This window comes from Tursiops truncatus, chromosome 9 (assembly GCF_011762595.2).
Source record: "Tursiops truncatus isolate mTurTru1 chromosome 9, mTurTru1.mat.Y, whole genome shotgun sequence".
Taxonomy (NCBI): Eukaryota; Metazoa; Chordata; class Mammalia; order Artiodactyla; family Delphinidae; genus Tursiops; species Tursiops truncatus.
Window position 1 is genome coordinate 87,349,299 of NC_047042.1, and position 15,207 is coordinate 87,364,505.

At 42.9% G+C, this 15,207-nt stretch overlaps 1 protein-coding gene across 8 annotated transcripts in view; it reads left to right on the forward strand.

The window, feature by feature from the left end:
* Positions 1–857: 857 nt before the first annotated feature.
* Positions 858–15,207, forward strand: part of CALD1 (caldesmon 1) — a 181,336-nt gene continuing 166,986 nt past the window's right edge. For 2 of the 8 annotated variants that reach the window (XM_073809954.1, XM_073809957.1), the window contains exon 1: positions 881–1,004. The gene's annotated coding sequence lies outside the window, so the exon portion shown is untranslated. Of the gene's footprint in view, positions 1,005–15,207 lie in introns of all 8 variants that reach the window. The other 6 variants (XM_033863313.2, XM_073809959.1, XM_019919219.3 and 3 more) reach the window with 4 other exon arrangements.

Sequence of the window (15,207 nt, forward strand, 5' to 3'; positions counted from 1 at the left end):
ACCAGCTCCAAAGCAGGTGCTGGGTTCCTTCATACCCCCTCTGTTGCGTTTAGTTTCTAGCAATATCTCTCTGTTGCCAAATCTGAATAAACAAAGAGGAGGGGGAGGGAGAGAGAAAGGTGATTTGGAAAACCAGTGAGGATAGCCAAGCCCATAGGATCCTGCCTAGCTGAGTTTCTGGCAGCACACTTGTTCTGGCAAACATTACCTACTAAAAAAGACCTAAGTTTTTTTTTATTAGTTGTTTTTATAACACACGTAGACATATTTTAGGAGGCTGTGCCTCTTTCAGGTTGAAATCTAGCCTGTACATCAGACCTGAGTCCTAGCCATTTCAGGCTTTACAATTACATACACAATTTAACTTCATTTTGTGTGTACAACTACTTTTAAAAGAAATACGCTATCAAGGATCCCTCAATTAAAAAGCCTTCCCCACCTCCACCCCAGTAAACTTACGGACTGTTAAGTTTCATGGACCGTGCTTTCTTTTTTAAAGTTCCATTTGTGTTCTACAAGACAGCCTCTTTCTCCAAGATTAACATTTCTTATGATTGTTCCTGACAATGGATTCACTTCCAGAGGCCCTGCTAAGGATAACCAAAAAAGGGCATGTAGCAGGCTGGTTTTGGCAGCCAGCACGCAGCTTCAGAGCTTTTTAGGTCTTGGTTTTTCTGATGAGTGATTTCCTGAGCATGCCTAGGGAATGACAGGCATCTCCACAGGCAGGCTGCATCCACCTCGGCTGGGGTGTCGTCATTGGCTGCCTATTAGAAAAACTACAGGACAATGCATACCACCGATGCCGACTGTAAACATAGGGGATATGTGTTCACTTAGCATGGACTTCTGGGAGGGGCTAAGGAAGGGCGGTCTGGAGTTTTATTGAATAGAGCAGTGTGTATTAGGCTGCCTGCCTGCCTGCACTCTTGCTGTGCTTCTGCTTAAAGAAATCAGTCCTTGCTTTCTGACTTAGTCCCTGGGAAGAAGTTTCAGCCTGAGAGGTAAGGCACAGAGGGCTTTCTTATAATCTCCTCCAGAGAGTATGGGGACTTTCTCCGGGTTTCAGTCAACATTCCTGGCCAAGGTAGCTGGAGATGCAAGATTGTAAACGCCAGTAAACCATGCAAATTCTCAGAGCCAGACCAGGCTTTGCTGCCCTGCAGATGTTCCCGGAAGACAAACAGGATGAGATCTCAAGTTTTGTTCTTAGAGTTGGGACGAGAGGAGCGATTATATAGAGACGTATATTCAGGGACCACTGGCAACTTTGATAAGATAGCCTTTTGTTCAGGAGTGTCATGGGGGTTATACCTGATAGCCGTAGGTCAGTGTCAGTAGCCGTTCTGTGCCTGTCTGGTCACACCAGAAGTCTCTCCTGCATCTTTTATTATCAGAGATTTAAAGAGGTTCTGCTTTAAAAAGAACAATAACTTTTTAGGTTGATGAGAAGCCAAAAAGTGATAATTTGTAACCAAAGTCATTTACATTTTATTCTGCTACCAGTGTTTAAGACTAAACTTCTAGAGCTGCAAGGAAATCAGGTCAGAGCGGGGAAGAGCACTGGCATTTAGCACCGGCTGGGTTAATGTAACTGATCTGATATTTGCTGAGACAGAAGATGCCTCCCATGATCTGTTTCCTATAAAACCTAATAATGAGAGAATGCATGTGCTAGAGGGTGTGTTTTTAGAAATCGCATTTAACATCCGACCAAACTATTTCTTAAGAAATCTTATTTTCTGTTTGAAAGCATGCCTGAGTGTCACTAGAGAATTTGAAAAAGGTGTAGGTTGCAAGTGTGTTCTGAAAAGGGAGGAAACAGCCTTTCATTTCAAGATAGTCCGACATATTGGGGCATCTTAAACAGTAGTACAAGGCAGCTAGTTGGTAGTAGCCTGGAATTCCTTTTAGAGAGAGCTGATTGTACAGGGTGGGGGAATTTTAGTGCTGTAGCAATGAAATGCATGGTCAAAAAAAATGGGTGAGAACAAAGTACTTGGTATTCATGGATCCCTTCGATTAATAGGGCTATGCAGATGGACTTGTAAACTGAAATAGTAAAATCCTTCTAATGTGTTTGGCAAAACCAGACATGGATGTCTAGAACTTAAGTGAAGACTAGGTGGTATGTAGCAAGAAGGGCAAATCTGATCTTTTTAAAAAAATAAACCTGGATGTTAAAGGTTTCCAGCTCCAAATGACTGCCTCAGTTTGATTTTATTCCATGGATAGAGGTGGTTTTGTGTTGCGATTCATTAATCTTCTCTCTCTGTATTTAAAAGTTTGGGGATAATTTTCTTGAGAATGCCTCCCTCTCCTTCTAGAAGTGATATATGAGTACAAAATTCCCTGTGAATTTCTTTTCCTGGAACAGTTCTGAGTAAGTGTGAAAGAAAGGCTGCAGGCAAAAGCTATAGTTTGATTATTGTCCTTCCCTCGAAGAGATCAAGTTCCAGACCATTTTCACAGTGTTTTTAATGTCAATCAAAATATGGAGAGCAATTTCTTTCTCAACTGTTCTCTAAGCCGTGTTGGGAATGCAATTTGGAAGGAAATCTATAATCTTGGGATTTGAGGATAAATTCCATTTTGAAACCAACATCTCCGAATCCCTGAGAGTTCAAACTTTGCTACCACCGCTCTCTCCCGGCCTCCTCGTGTGGTCTCTCACCCCCAACAACCAGAAAAACACATTTTTTTGAAATAATGCTTTAAGCGTTCTGCGCTACATAGTGACGGAACAGGGGGATTTGGATATTTTACCTTACGTAGGACTTTAGGCCACTCTTTGTGCTACTTTCCTCTTGTTGAATATTAGCTAGGACACATCTCCCCAAATAGGGAGGTAAACGGAGCACAGTGAAACCACAGTGCAAAAATTTTCATTTTATTAAAATCATTCAATAAAGAGAAGTACAATGGCAAAAGGCTGGAATAAAAAGTCACTAATAAAAAGTTGATCTTAGCACACACAAGGAATGTACTATGAATTGATCCACAGGTAACAGGCTGGGTTGTTTCCATTGTTCAAAACCAGTAGAATGCACAATTTAAATAATTAGGATCAAAAGATTGCTTTAAATAAATACACAATTCTTACATTAAAGTTAAGAGAAGGTTCAAACTGAAGTTTAAAGGATTTAAGCGAGATACGTATAAGTATGCCCTGACAGTGAGGCTATTAGCAATTCTAATTGGCTCCTGTGATTGGCCTGAGGATCTCCGGCTCTGGGGCAGATGGTATAGGGTGGTCCTGTGCTCAGCCATGGAAAGTTCCAGAGTCCAGCCTACATATTTTCTGTTCTGATAAGTAAAATGTACCTTAGGAGGCCTTTTCTTAGAAACACATGCAGTTGTCTCCATTTGTCATTTTCGTGGTAGGATGGTTACTAGTTAGTCATTCTTTAGCAAGACAAGAAAGTGACTTAGACATGGGCATGAGGAGGGAGTAGCTGGTTGCCCACCTGCCTGCAGTCTGTCACATGTCTCAGAAACGCGGTAGGGTGAGGCCCCGGTGGGAGACAGGGGAAAATGCTGACGAAGTGGTATGCAAATAGCATGGTAGGACTAAGGAGGAGGTTAGAAAGATGCTGCCAAAGAATTTTCAGACTTTAAAAAAGAGTTTTCTGGGTAGATTCTCTCAAAGCCCCAAAATAGAACCATTTGCTCCTTACTGAAAGTCCTTCATCCATCAAGTTAATCAAAGTTTATTATTGGAGAGAGGCTTATAGGTTCTGAGTAGTTGGTTAATTTAAAGAGATACTTGTAGCTCTGGCTCCACTCAGGAGAGGTCAGTCCCAGTACTGGTTCCCCTATATAAAAAGCCCAAACCTTTGAGGGGAGTCATCAACTCTTTGACCTCATCTGTAGAATGGGCATTCTAATGTTTCTCGCACCTCCCACAGTGGTTAAGATGTGTAAATGGGATGGAGCTGTTCGCCCCCTCTTCTCTATAGGCTGTATACTCCACTGCCTGCAGTTTGAGTCCTCTGGACATTATGCTCATTTGGGCTGGTATCTCCACTTCTTATCTATTTTCCCTAATTATCTGCTCCTTCCTTCCTCATATTTGAGGACCCTTGAGTGACACCTTCTAGATCCTACTTCTTTCTAAAACCCTGAACCCAGAGTTAGGGAATACTGGTCCACCCCAGTGTTGTCTAAATTTTGGCTTTGGTAATCTGAGACCAGGAGGACACAGGTATCAGGGGGGCAATAAGACGGGTTGTCAATGGTGTAAGGCCGTATCCAGGAACCTGAAGATCTAGTTGAATGGAAGACCAATGACAAGGTGCTGACAACAGAAAGGCCTTAGTAAATGAGGCAGCTTCTCTGCCTCCAGCCAAAAGCATGGAACTAATCCCAGCATGTCAAGCCTGGGCCTTGTAAGGAGGCTGAGGTAATCAGGAGCACCTGGCTGTGGTTCCTGTTGGTATTGAGACCAGACTGCTCCCTGGATCTGCCCTCTCGTCTCTGTTTGCCTCAGTCTTTGGTACCCCCAACTGGGTCCCCTGTAATTGACCCTGGGTGGCATCCCTAACTTCCCTCCCCCAGGCCTCCGCCTCTACCAGATTCTCTAGTTCTTCCACCCCCAGTCCAAACAGGGGGTTTTCCTGATCCAACACTGACAACTTGCAGTGGCCTGGCTCCAGGAGGAAGTCCAGACAAAAGCAGAAGAGTCAAGCCCAGATATGTTCGAGGCAGGGAAACGCGTCATCATGTTTTTAGGTCAAGGGAGAAAGGTTAGAGCGGACAGAGGAGATGGTAGAACCATTTCTGTGGTAAAGAGCCACTCTGCTTCTCACCCCCAACTCACAGCTGGCTGGCGGTGGGTGAGTGTTGTGAGCGGAGGGGAGAAGGGAAGGGTGACCGGGGGCTGTGAGGCAGAGGTGACGGGGCTGCCCGGTCAGCTGTGCTTCCCTGTGTTGTTGTTTTTCTCCTGGACATCTTCGAGAACCTGATAAAAACTCTAACCCCTCAAGGTCCTTTGCGAACCCGCCTTTCTGACCGACCTGTGAGAAACCCTTGAGCGGGGTGGGGGTGGGGGTGGGGGGGCAGGGGGGGGCGGTTGGGGGCCGGGGGGGAGGCGGTCGGGGGTGGGGAGTGAGGTAAAGTCTTGATCCCCAGTGGAGACAAGGGTGGATGGGACCAAAACATGACCAAAACAGTCTTGTTTCCCAGATTCTTTGGAAGGAAGACAGGAAGGTGTAAATACACACAAATATAGAAGGAGATTACCTCATATGGCCTCCATTTCAAAGAAAAGGAGATCATCTCTAGAGAAGCGGTTTTCTGTGGGGAGCTTAGGGACTGGAGAATTCAGGAATGGCTGCTGTTAAGTGTATGCTAAGAGCTTAATAACAGGATTGCTAAACAGCAGTGAGGGAATGGCTGAAGGAAAATGAATATTTGGGGGAATATTTTAGGTGAATAGGGTGTTCTTATTAAGCACTCATTTTAGTATACGGCTTTCCTTTTAAAAAATTTATGTGTACCAACGATGGCTAACTTGATGATAAATTACTTTTTAATCATTTCCTGAGGCTTCTATCATTGTTTTGTGAATACGTGGATGAAAGCACTTGACTGTAAGGAAGTCATCTCACTTGGAGAAAGACATAGTAAGTAGGAACGTGTCATTAGTTCCTTTTACACCCACATGTAACATTCCCTCACCCTTGTCTCAAGCTGGGGAACTAGGCAGATTTCACCTGAGTGCTAAAGAGGGGCAGGACCAGAGCAAGCCCGGAACCCCCAGCCAGGGACCCAAGGGCCAGAAATATCAAGGACTTTAGTTCCACTGGTGTCAGGAGGGTCTAAGCCAGAATGGACATAAAATACACCCATGGGCTAACATGTGAATCATAGCCAGGTAAGAAAAAGAGAAACAGCAAAAATCAGAAGTCAGGAGGTTAAAAACCAAGAGCTTGCTTAGCAAGGTAGTGTACAGACAGGTACGGTGACATGTGTGAGAGCTCTTGACACTGGGTTCGGAACAAAGAGACCCTTATATTAATAAGCTTCAGTAGCTTGAGTAATGGCGCAGAACTATAAGATACATGTGGAATAATAAAGGGATGGAATCACAAGGAAATCCAAGAATAGAAGCCAAGATAGGACCAAAGTCCAAAGAGAATGGGGCTGGAATCAAGGTGGGTCCAACAATCTCAGCAGAGGTCTATGTGCTGCCATTAATGTAACTCAGCTGCAGCACATGTGGCTGCTGCTTTTTGTCGTTCTGCAGACTGGAAAATTCCTTCTGTGCTTCCTGGTGAAATTCTGAGAGAGGAAATCTGATTGGTTCAGCTAGTAACTATTGTCTTTGGCAAATCCCTTAGCGGAGGGAACATCAAGGGTTACTGGCATGCCTATGGATGAATTACCAGTGTGTCTGGCTGCAGTAGTCACCCCTGGGGGAAAAAAAGCCCAGTGGGCAATTTTAGTTAGAAGAGAAAGTTAGGCATGGAAAGCAAATTAGCTGAAATATCCAACAGCTATCAATGAATATCATTTGAATTTTTATGTGACTGAATTCCTAGAGAGGCAAACACCCACTGTCAGGGTCATACAGTTCCTGATTATCACTTTGGCATGGCCTGATGAGCCGATCTTGAAGGAGTTGGCCTGGAAGCTTGTACCACCAATAATTGAAAAGATAAGAATTATCCATTTTAGAAAGATTCTAAAGAAAAACACTTGAGTATTTTCATATGAGTCATAGGTGTGATATGGCTTCCCACAAAGTAAGGCAATCTTTAAAATTAAATATGTAATGACTTAATAATGTTAATAAATGAAAAGAACTACATCTCAATGTAAATCACAGTACTTAATAAGTTTAATGCATAAAAGCTAGTATACTCTCAATCAAGGACATTTCAGTTCTCGGCAATGTTTGCAATGTAATTTTCAGTCACTGAACGCATGTCTCAATGTCTATCAAGGGGAGTGAGAGAAGTTCTGGGCTGTTCTTCAGGGAAATATTGACAAATATGCAAACAGGGGTGAGCGTCAAAGGCCAGAGGTGGTCGAGACAACAGAATATGAGGAACAGATAAGGGATCTGGAGCTGTTTATCCCAAAGGGAAGAAAATGTAGGGGCCACATGGATGTCTTTCAAACATTTGAAGAACTTTTACGTAGAGAGGGGAGAAGGCATTTGTGTTTCTCAAGACAGCAAAACTGAATACATAAGATTCATAGATTTTTTAAAGCTGTGCAGGGCCTTAGGAGTCATTTAGCCCAGGGAGTGCCAATAATTTTTCCTCTGTTTGCCAGCTTTAAACAGTTGGTAGTGACCATCTGGAATACTGTGTTGAGAAGGATTCTGAGGCTGAGTTTAAACTCTCTGTGGGCAAAAAAACGCTGTCATTGATAGTGATGTCTGTTGTGGAAGAAAAGGGCCATTGCTACTCAAGTATCTTGTATTTCATGTGATTGATATGGTCTGTAGGTTCCTAACCTCTGCACCTTGGACCCCTGGGAGGCCACTAAATTATTGCAATAGGTAAACAAGTCCATATATGCAGCAAATGATCTTGACAAACTGAGTAAACAACGTGTGCTACTATTTTTCTAATTATATAGATGCATTATGATGACACAAATGTCAATTTATTTTAAATAGTTATTGAATTCATAGTAGCTTTTGGTATTGTATTTTCTCAATCAGTGGACCTAAAACATGTAATTATATTGTGTGTGGGAAGTTTGGGGCAAGAAATCTGGGATCTTGAGAAGAAACTCTGAAAAAGAAAATGAACCAGTAATCTATTTTTCATTTTCCAGATGAGAAACTAAAGCTTAGCCACACCGAGTAAAATTATACACGTATTTGTAGGTTTCTTTGATTCATGTCAGTAAGATTCGTAAAAAACATTTATTTTTTTCATTAATATATACCAAGCGTCTGGCACATCACAGAAGCCCAGTAAATATCTGTTGAATGAAAGAACAAGCCAAGTGACTTGACCAAGGTCGCCCAGTTAATTAGTGGCAAAGGTGGTTCTGGAACACACATCTCCCGAGCCCCACACTGTTAACCTCTCAGGACACCAGGCTGCTTCTCCTGATAGCACGAATGTGCCATTTTAACAGTTTACGGATTTGGATTGTACACCGCAGCCTGATTTGCCTATAATCCAGGAGATCTTAACCGGCGTCTTAATTGGAGTCAACTGTAGGGTTTTCTGAAAACATACATCCCTGAGACCCATCCACTGGGGTCCAGTTTGTGAAGACTCCCTGATGATTCTGCTAAAACACTCTGCCTGAGAAACAGTTCTGCACATCTATGCTTAAAATAACTTAGAGTAGATGCACGGAGTCACTTATTCCTCAGAAGCCTACTTGTTTAGTTTCAAATAATTTCTTTGTAAAAGTTACAGCTGTCTATTCCAAATAATCAGTTTTGATGAAGAGTCCCTCCAGAAGCGCTAGAATATTTATCTGAAAATTCCTCCAGCTTCCAGTACTCTGGGTTTGGCTGCAGAGTTATCAACCCGGCAAGGTCAAGCTTTCTGATGAGATTTCCAGTGTTTGCTTTTGTAAAGCATTGAAAATGTGGCAAGAATAAAATTTCTCATGGTATTTCCACTTCCTGTTCCAGCCACCATTACTAAGTGAAATTTAGGCTTCGGGGGAGGGGTAACTTGAGAAAAATTGTCTCTTTAAGTATTCCTGTCCTTAGGATGTTTTGAAGATTGGTTACTTTTGATATTTAACTTACCAAGAAAAAACAGAAAATGTTTTTCTGTCTTCTCCACTTTGTGGTAAGGAATGTACAAATCCTTAGTGGGAATAGGGGAGAAGCTTCCTCCACTCCCGCCGTCCATCTCCTCTGAGGCTGGGGCCTTAGGTGCTTCCCTGGGTGGCCCTTTCAGAAGCCTGTGAGCCCTAAGAGACAAGAGGCCTCAGGTTCATGGAAAGGGGGAATAATTTACTTTTGCAGGACAGAAAATCCATCTCTAGGGTCTTCCTTTACTCAACAGTCAGGAGTTAATCCTCTGTATTGCGCACAAGAATCTACCATATTCAGAGCACCGAGTACATAAATTATATTCACTAAGGATTGTAGGGCTAAAACTATCTCTGCATGAGCAAACTGGTCCAATAAGAATGCCAGAATTGTTGCTATATTTGTACCGACGGTATTTGGTTTACAGAGCAGCGCTTCCACTGTGTACGGGAAAGCAGAGCTTGCTGGAAAAGAGCAGCTAAAAAGGAGTTAGATTAGGACCCGCATCTGCATAATGACGCGACAGTGACTCAGTCACCTTTTCCCCTGAACTGTCTCCCTCTCCATGCTCCCTAAACAGTGGTGTGTGGAGCCAGCTCATGCAAGCTCCCAAAAGCCAACTGTTAAATTTTTAAGATTTTGAGAACTAGTTGTTATGCACTGTTATCATTAAAAATTAAATTATATAGACTTTGGGTTAAATACATTGTATCGAAACCATGGTAATAAATACTCAAAACTCATCCCTTCCTAATTATTTTACATTTTACTATTATCTGTGCTCTCAAGGTTAGTTACATCTATTGTGTCCATATGATGGAAATACTACCAAATGCTGTGCAAGAGAACTTCTTCTCCCAGTTCTTCATTCACGGATGTCATGTTGGGAGCTTGAGATCAACCACGATGGAAGTATTTACACCCTGGAAATTAGCAAATACTACAAATCAGACTCTCCTCACCTGCCAACCCCCAAGGCTTGTTATCAAACATTTACTAGCACAGCACTGACCCTAAGGTATCAAGTCAGTAAAATTAGCCTCTACCCTGAAGAGCCAATCAGGATACCGTTGTTGTTTAGTTACATGCATATTCATAACGTATGCTTACGACTGCCTGTTTATTTCTTCACTCGTTTATTATTTCCTATGCTCCTAGAACATAAGCACCATGAAATCAGAGACTTTGTCTGTGTTTTTCAGGTGCTGTGACTTGAGCCTAAAAAAGTGCCTTGACCCACATATAGTGGGTGCTTCATATGTGAGCTAAATGAGTAAAGGAATAAATGTCCATAATTTCTTCTTGATAAGAAAGCTGAAGCCAATATTCATGTTTGAATTCACTGACTCCTCTCTAATTGTATCAGTACTGAGTGCTTACAGCAGCGCCTGACACAGGCCAAGTAGCGAATCAAATAAATAATCTTCATAACAATCAGATTTACAGGTGAGGAAACTGAGTTACAGTCAGGCTAAGTAACACATCTAACGTCTCACAGCTAGTAAGTGGCAGAGTCAGGATTCAAACCTAGATGATCTGGCTCCCTAGTCCACTCGACCACCACACCGTGCTGCCTAATTGCTCCATCTGATTTTGTGCGAGGCTCTGGGGATGTGACTTACTTGAGAACACACTTTGAAATCAGGAAGACTTGAGTTTGAATCTCAAATTTACCATTTTCTAGCCTGTTTCTCCACTATAAAAAGGAGATAATTGTTCCTCCATTTGGTAGTTGTTATAAGGACTATAAATAATACCCCTAAACTGCTTTGCACATAATAGGCACTAAGTTAAAAATCGTCAGCTATCAGCCGTGGCTTCCTGTGGGGGCTATCTGTAGGCATGGGGCTCTTCTTAGTCCCCATGCCCTTAGCCACCCACTCTCCCCAGTTGCCTACTCTACCGCCATCATGTAGATGGAGCAAAAGGAGCCCCATGACATGAAGTCATGTCAAGTTCGTTAATGTCAGGTTCTCCAGGAAGTAGAACTAGGACCAATAGATACAGTTACAGGAAACCCTGTTTCAGGTCAGCATAAGCACTTTCTAAACTAGATCAGTCTCTGGAACTTGGACAACCCTGCTCTGCAGAGGCAGACAACCTCCACCATCCCTTTCAGCCGCAGAGTTTTCTCCCCTACCCTTATCATTGGAGCTGTGCTGCTTTTATTTTTTTTAGTAAATTTGTTTATTTATTTATTTTTGGCTGCGTTGGGTCTTCATTGCTGCGCGTGGGCATTTTCTAGTTGTGGTGAGTGGGGGCTACTCTTTGTTGCGGTGTGCGAGCTTTTCATTGCGGTGGCTTCTCTTGTTGCGGAGCACGGGCTCTAGGCGTGCCGGCTTCAGTAGTTGTGGCACGAGGGCTCAGTAGTTGTGGCTCACGGGCTCTAGAGCGCAGGCTCAGTCGTTGTGGCACATGGGCTTAGTTGCTGCACAGCGTGTGGGATCTTCCCGGCCCAGGGCTCCAACCCGTGTCCCCTGCATTGGCAGGTGGATTCTTAACCACTGCGCCACCAGGGAAGTCCCTGTGCTGCTTTTAACATTCCAAATCATCTTTATCTAGTATGGCTAAAGGGTTTTATTATTCCCGAGGCTGGGTTGTTTTGTAGGTTTTCAGTGTTTTAGACATGGAGTGAGAGAGGGAGGGAGGAAAGAAGAGAGAATGAGAGAGGGGAGAAGCCTGAGACTTATCTAGGGAAAAACGTACTGAACTTAGGAGGGAGAGCAAATAGAAATGATTGGTAGTTATCCCAAGCCTTTTAGGTTAGAGATGGTTGAGAAGGTAAGCTAACTCATTCAACTACCTTGCTGGCATACTTGTTAGATGACAAGCACTGTTCTGGTTGAAGGTAACTACCTCAGGGCAGTAAAGTAAATTAAATAAGTTGCCCAAGGTCACACAACTGGCAAAGAGCAGAGCTAAATTCGACACTGTTCCCTGTCTCCAACCCTTTCCATTTCCCTACAGCTGTCTGTTCTGTGTCTGTCCTGGGGAGAGCGATGGAAACCAGAACAGGAGGTTTCCATAACCAGTCATTATAATTTGTCAGAGAGCCACACTGCAGTTCAAGTAGACAAGCACATTGTCTTTCCCTGCCGTATAAGGAAGTGGGGCTAAACACCATTGCTTTCACTACTGACTCAAGAGGTTATTCAAGTGAGTGTTCGACAGAATGAGAACCTAGGCCTACAGCAGCTTTTAAAAAGAAGGAAAGAAAAGAAACGTGCAGAAATATTTTTGTGTTTTGTTTTTCTGGGAGCAGAGATAGACAAGCAGGTTACACCCTTTTCTCTAACTCAACTCAAGGGGAGATAGTCTGGAACTACGTACTGAAGGATTAAACCCTTTGTCCGAATACGGCAAGCCATTTTGGTGTTTGATTATGTCAAATTTAGGTACTCGAAAGGCCAAGACAGAGCTGATTCTATGAGGATCATGTGGGAAGTCCTCCACTTCAGTGACTGACTAAAGAAGTTAGGATCTACTTCCGTGCCAGCCATTCTCAGTGTATTCATTAATAAGGCTCCACAGTTTAAGTTTGATCTTCCTGCCCAAAACTCAGAATATTTCCGTGATCACCCTTTGCCATACCAATCAGTCCTAGTGGGGATTTCAGACCACAGGCCCTATAACTAACTCCATGGAGGGAGAAACTGAGGCATGAGCAGTAGAAATTCTTTCCTCAGGATCGTCCAGTCCCATCTTGCCATAGGGAGTGCCCATTCTTTCAGATACACCAAAGAAACATTACTTAGTCTTCCTAGGGAAATGGAAAAGCTATAATTAGTCTGGTCAGCTTCTCGTAACTCCCATCTGTGACCAGACTGCATCTGGGATATTAGTTTCCTAGGACAGACTGCTGTAACGAAGTACCACAAACTAGGTGGCTTAAACAACAGAAACCTGTTGTCTCACAGTTCTGGAGACTGGAAATCCAACATCAAGGTGTCAGCAGGGTTGGTTCCTTCTGAGGGCTGTGAGGGAAGGATCTGTTCCAGGCCTCTCCCCTTGGCTTATAGATGGCCGTCTTCATGTTTACATACCGTCCTCTCTGTATGCAAATTTCTTCTTCTTATAAAGATACCAGTCGTATTGAATTAGGGCTTGCCCTAATGACCTCACTGTAAGTTGATTGCCCCGTGAAGACCCTATTTCCGAAAAAGGTCACGTTCTGAGGTACTAGGAGTTAGGACTTCAACATAAGAATTTTGAGGGAGACAAAATTCAACCCATAATATGCCCCAATTCAAAATGGTGGCAGAAGTCTATAAGACATATTTTCTGAAACTCTAAGTGCGAAAGACCCACTTGCCGGTGGTAGTCCGTCTTCCCTCTGGGTATAGGGAATGCTTAGCTAGAAATCACTTAGCCTTTTGAACTTGCCCTTGACATTTACTTTCTGCCTTTCGCAATACAAAATTCTGATCCAGGAAAAAGTCAAAAGAGGTCTCTGAAATGACGCAGTGAAATGCAGCTTCACATACTGTGGCCTATCTGTGGAAGCCTGTGAAACCACAGTGGCAGACAGTCTGGTATGCGGCCATCAGAAGTGGGGGAGGGGGCTTGGTGGGAAGGCTTGGTCGAGGCAGCCTGCAGGGCTCAGAGGCAGAGCGCTGGGAGGAGGTGAGCAGCTTTGGAGCAGCAGGCTGGGAGGCAGCAACAGATGGGACTTTGTGTGTGCCTACGCTGGGTGGAAAGCCAGGATGGCCATTTTAAGTCATTTTTATACATGCTGATCATAACCACTAATCCCCAAATACAGGGGGAAATATAGGAGCCTACACATATTTGTGTTCTGAATCATTTGTCTTTTGTCTTTGTTTTCTTCTGTCTTTTCCCCATCCAGCCTTAGGTTTTTATACACTTTTTCCTCTAAACGGCCTTTCTAACTTTAACTGTGTTTGGCATAATTGGTTACAAATTGTCCACATATTATACCTGGTCTCCTTTTTTCCTTTTTTCTTTAGCCAGTGTTTCCCTTTACCCCTTCCTTAAAGCTCTTCTTGGTGTCCATTTCCCAGCTTTAGTCCCACTTACAGCTACTCTCTCTCTTAGGCCAGATGTGGTCTAGAGAGAGGGTGATTCTATCATTTATTATCTAAACCAGGACACTTTTGAGAGGGAAAGGAGGAGCTATTAATAATTTTCCTAAAAAAGCGGTTCTAAATGGAGACTATCGGGGTAATTTGGGATGGACAGTTATCCTCCCCATGGCTGTTCTCTGTCTCCCATAGATCCTACTTCACCTAGCAACAACTCCCTCTGTTTTTGGATCTTAAAGAGACAGCAACACCATTTATGTTCTGATTCTTCTTTTTGTTTCCACCCCAAGAACCTTTCTGCATTTTTGTCATTGTGAGTTTCAATTTTCCCTTATCCCCTTCTCAATTCTTCTCTTTCCTCCACTCTACTCCAGGTATTGTCTCACCACTTGAGTTCCTCTTCTTCCCTTTGTTTTGGTACAATCTTGACTGCATCTCAGGGAGGCCACATTTGTCTGCCATAATACATGCAGGACAGATTGCCTACATATTTGAAAACACACACACACACGCACAACCATCACCACCATTATCAAATGTTACACAACCACCACGACCATCACATGGGTCTCAGATGAGCCCTTTATTGGACTGTCCACCAATTCAGCACCTCTGCTCAGAGACTAGAACAATCTCTATACTACATAAGCAGCCATACCTAGAACTATCACACAGACATGTTCTGTGTATGTGTCTGGGAACTTACAGGACACATTTTCAATGTGTGTACGTGTATACCCTTTTAGAGTTGAAAATATATAGCCTGAAAAAAAAAATTAGTCAAAGCTGACTGTGCGTTGCCTTCATTATGACTTCAGTAATCTGGATTATTTTAGCCTCTAAAGTAATATATACCAAAAGCCTAGTAATGGCTGCTATAGGCTTAACATATGTAGAAATAAACTTTGAGGTAACAAGATAGAATAAACATTGACTTAGAACCCTTTCAAATGTAGTTCTTTTTATGATTCAGTCATAATTTATGGTTCATTCTGAAAAACAGCTTCAGTTATCAATCAGGGTCATGCAAGGAAGCTCCTTGTCAACTCTAAAATGAGAAAGACAGAATAGTTTTCTCTTGCGAATTACTGGAAACCAAGCTCTAGATGTCTGAAATACTTGACAGTATAGCGCTGTGTCAGCTGGAAAAAGCCGTTCTTGTCTTCTTATTTATTTACTTATTTAAGAGTTTTGATCATAATTTTCTCTCCTTTTTTTAAGTACTCTAAAAATTAATAAATGAGGGGAACACCGGTGAAAGGAGATACTTGATGGGAGTGTCTGCTTCCCTCCTTCCTGCCTTTCTCCTCCCACTCCTAGTCCTCCTTCCCTTTTCCCCTCCGCCCTCCTTCTTCTATTTTTTTTTTTCTTTTTTGAAGATGATAGGGAGTAACTTATTCGAAAATGAGATTTCATTATAGCAAA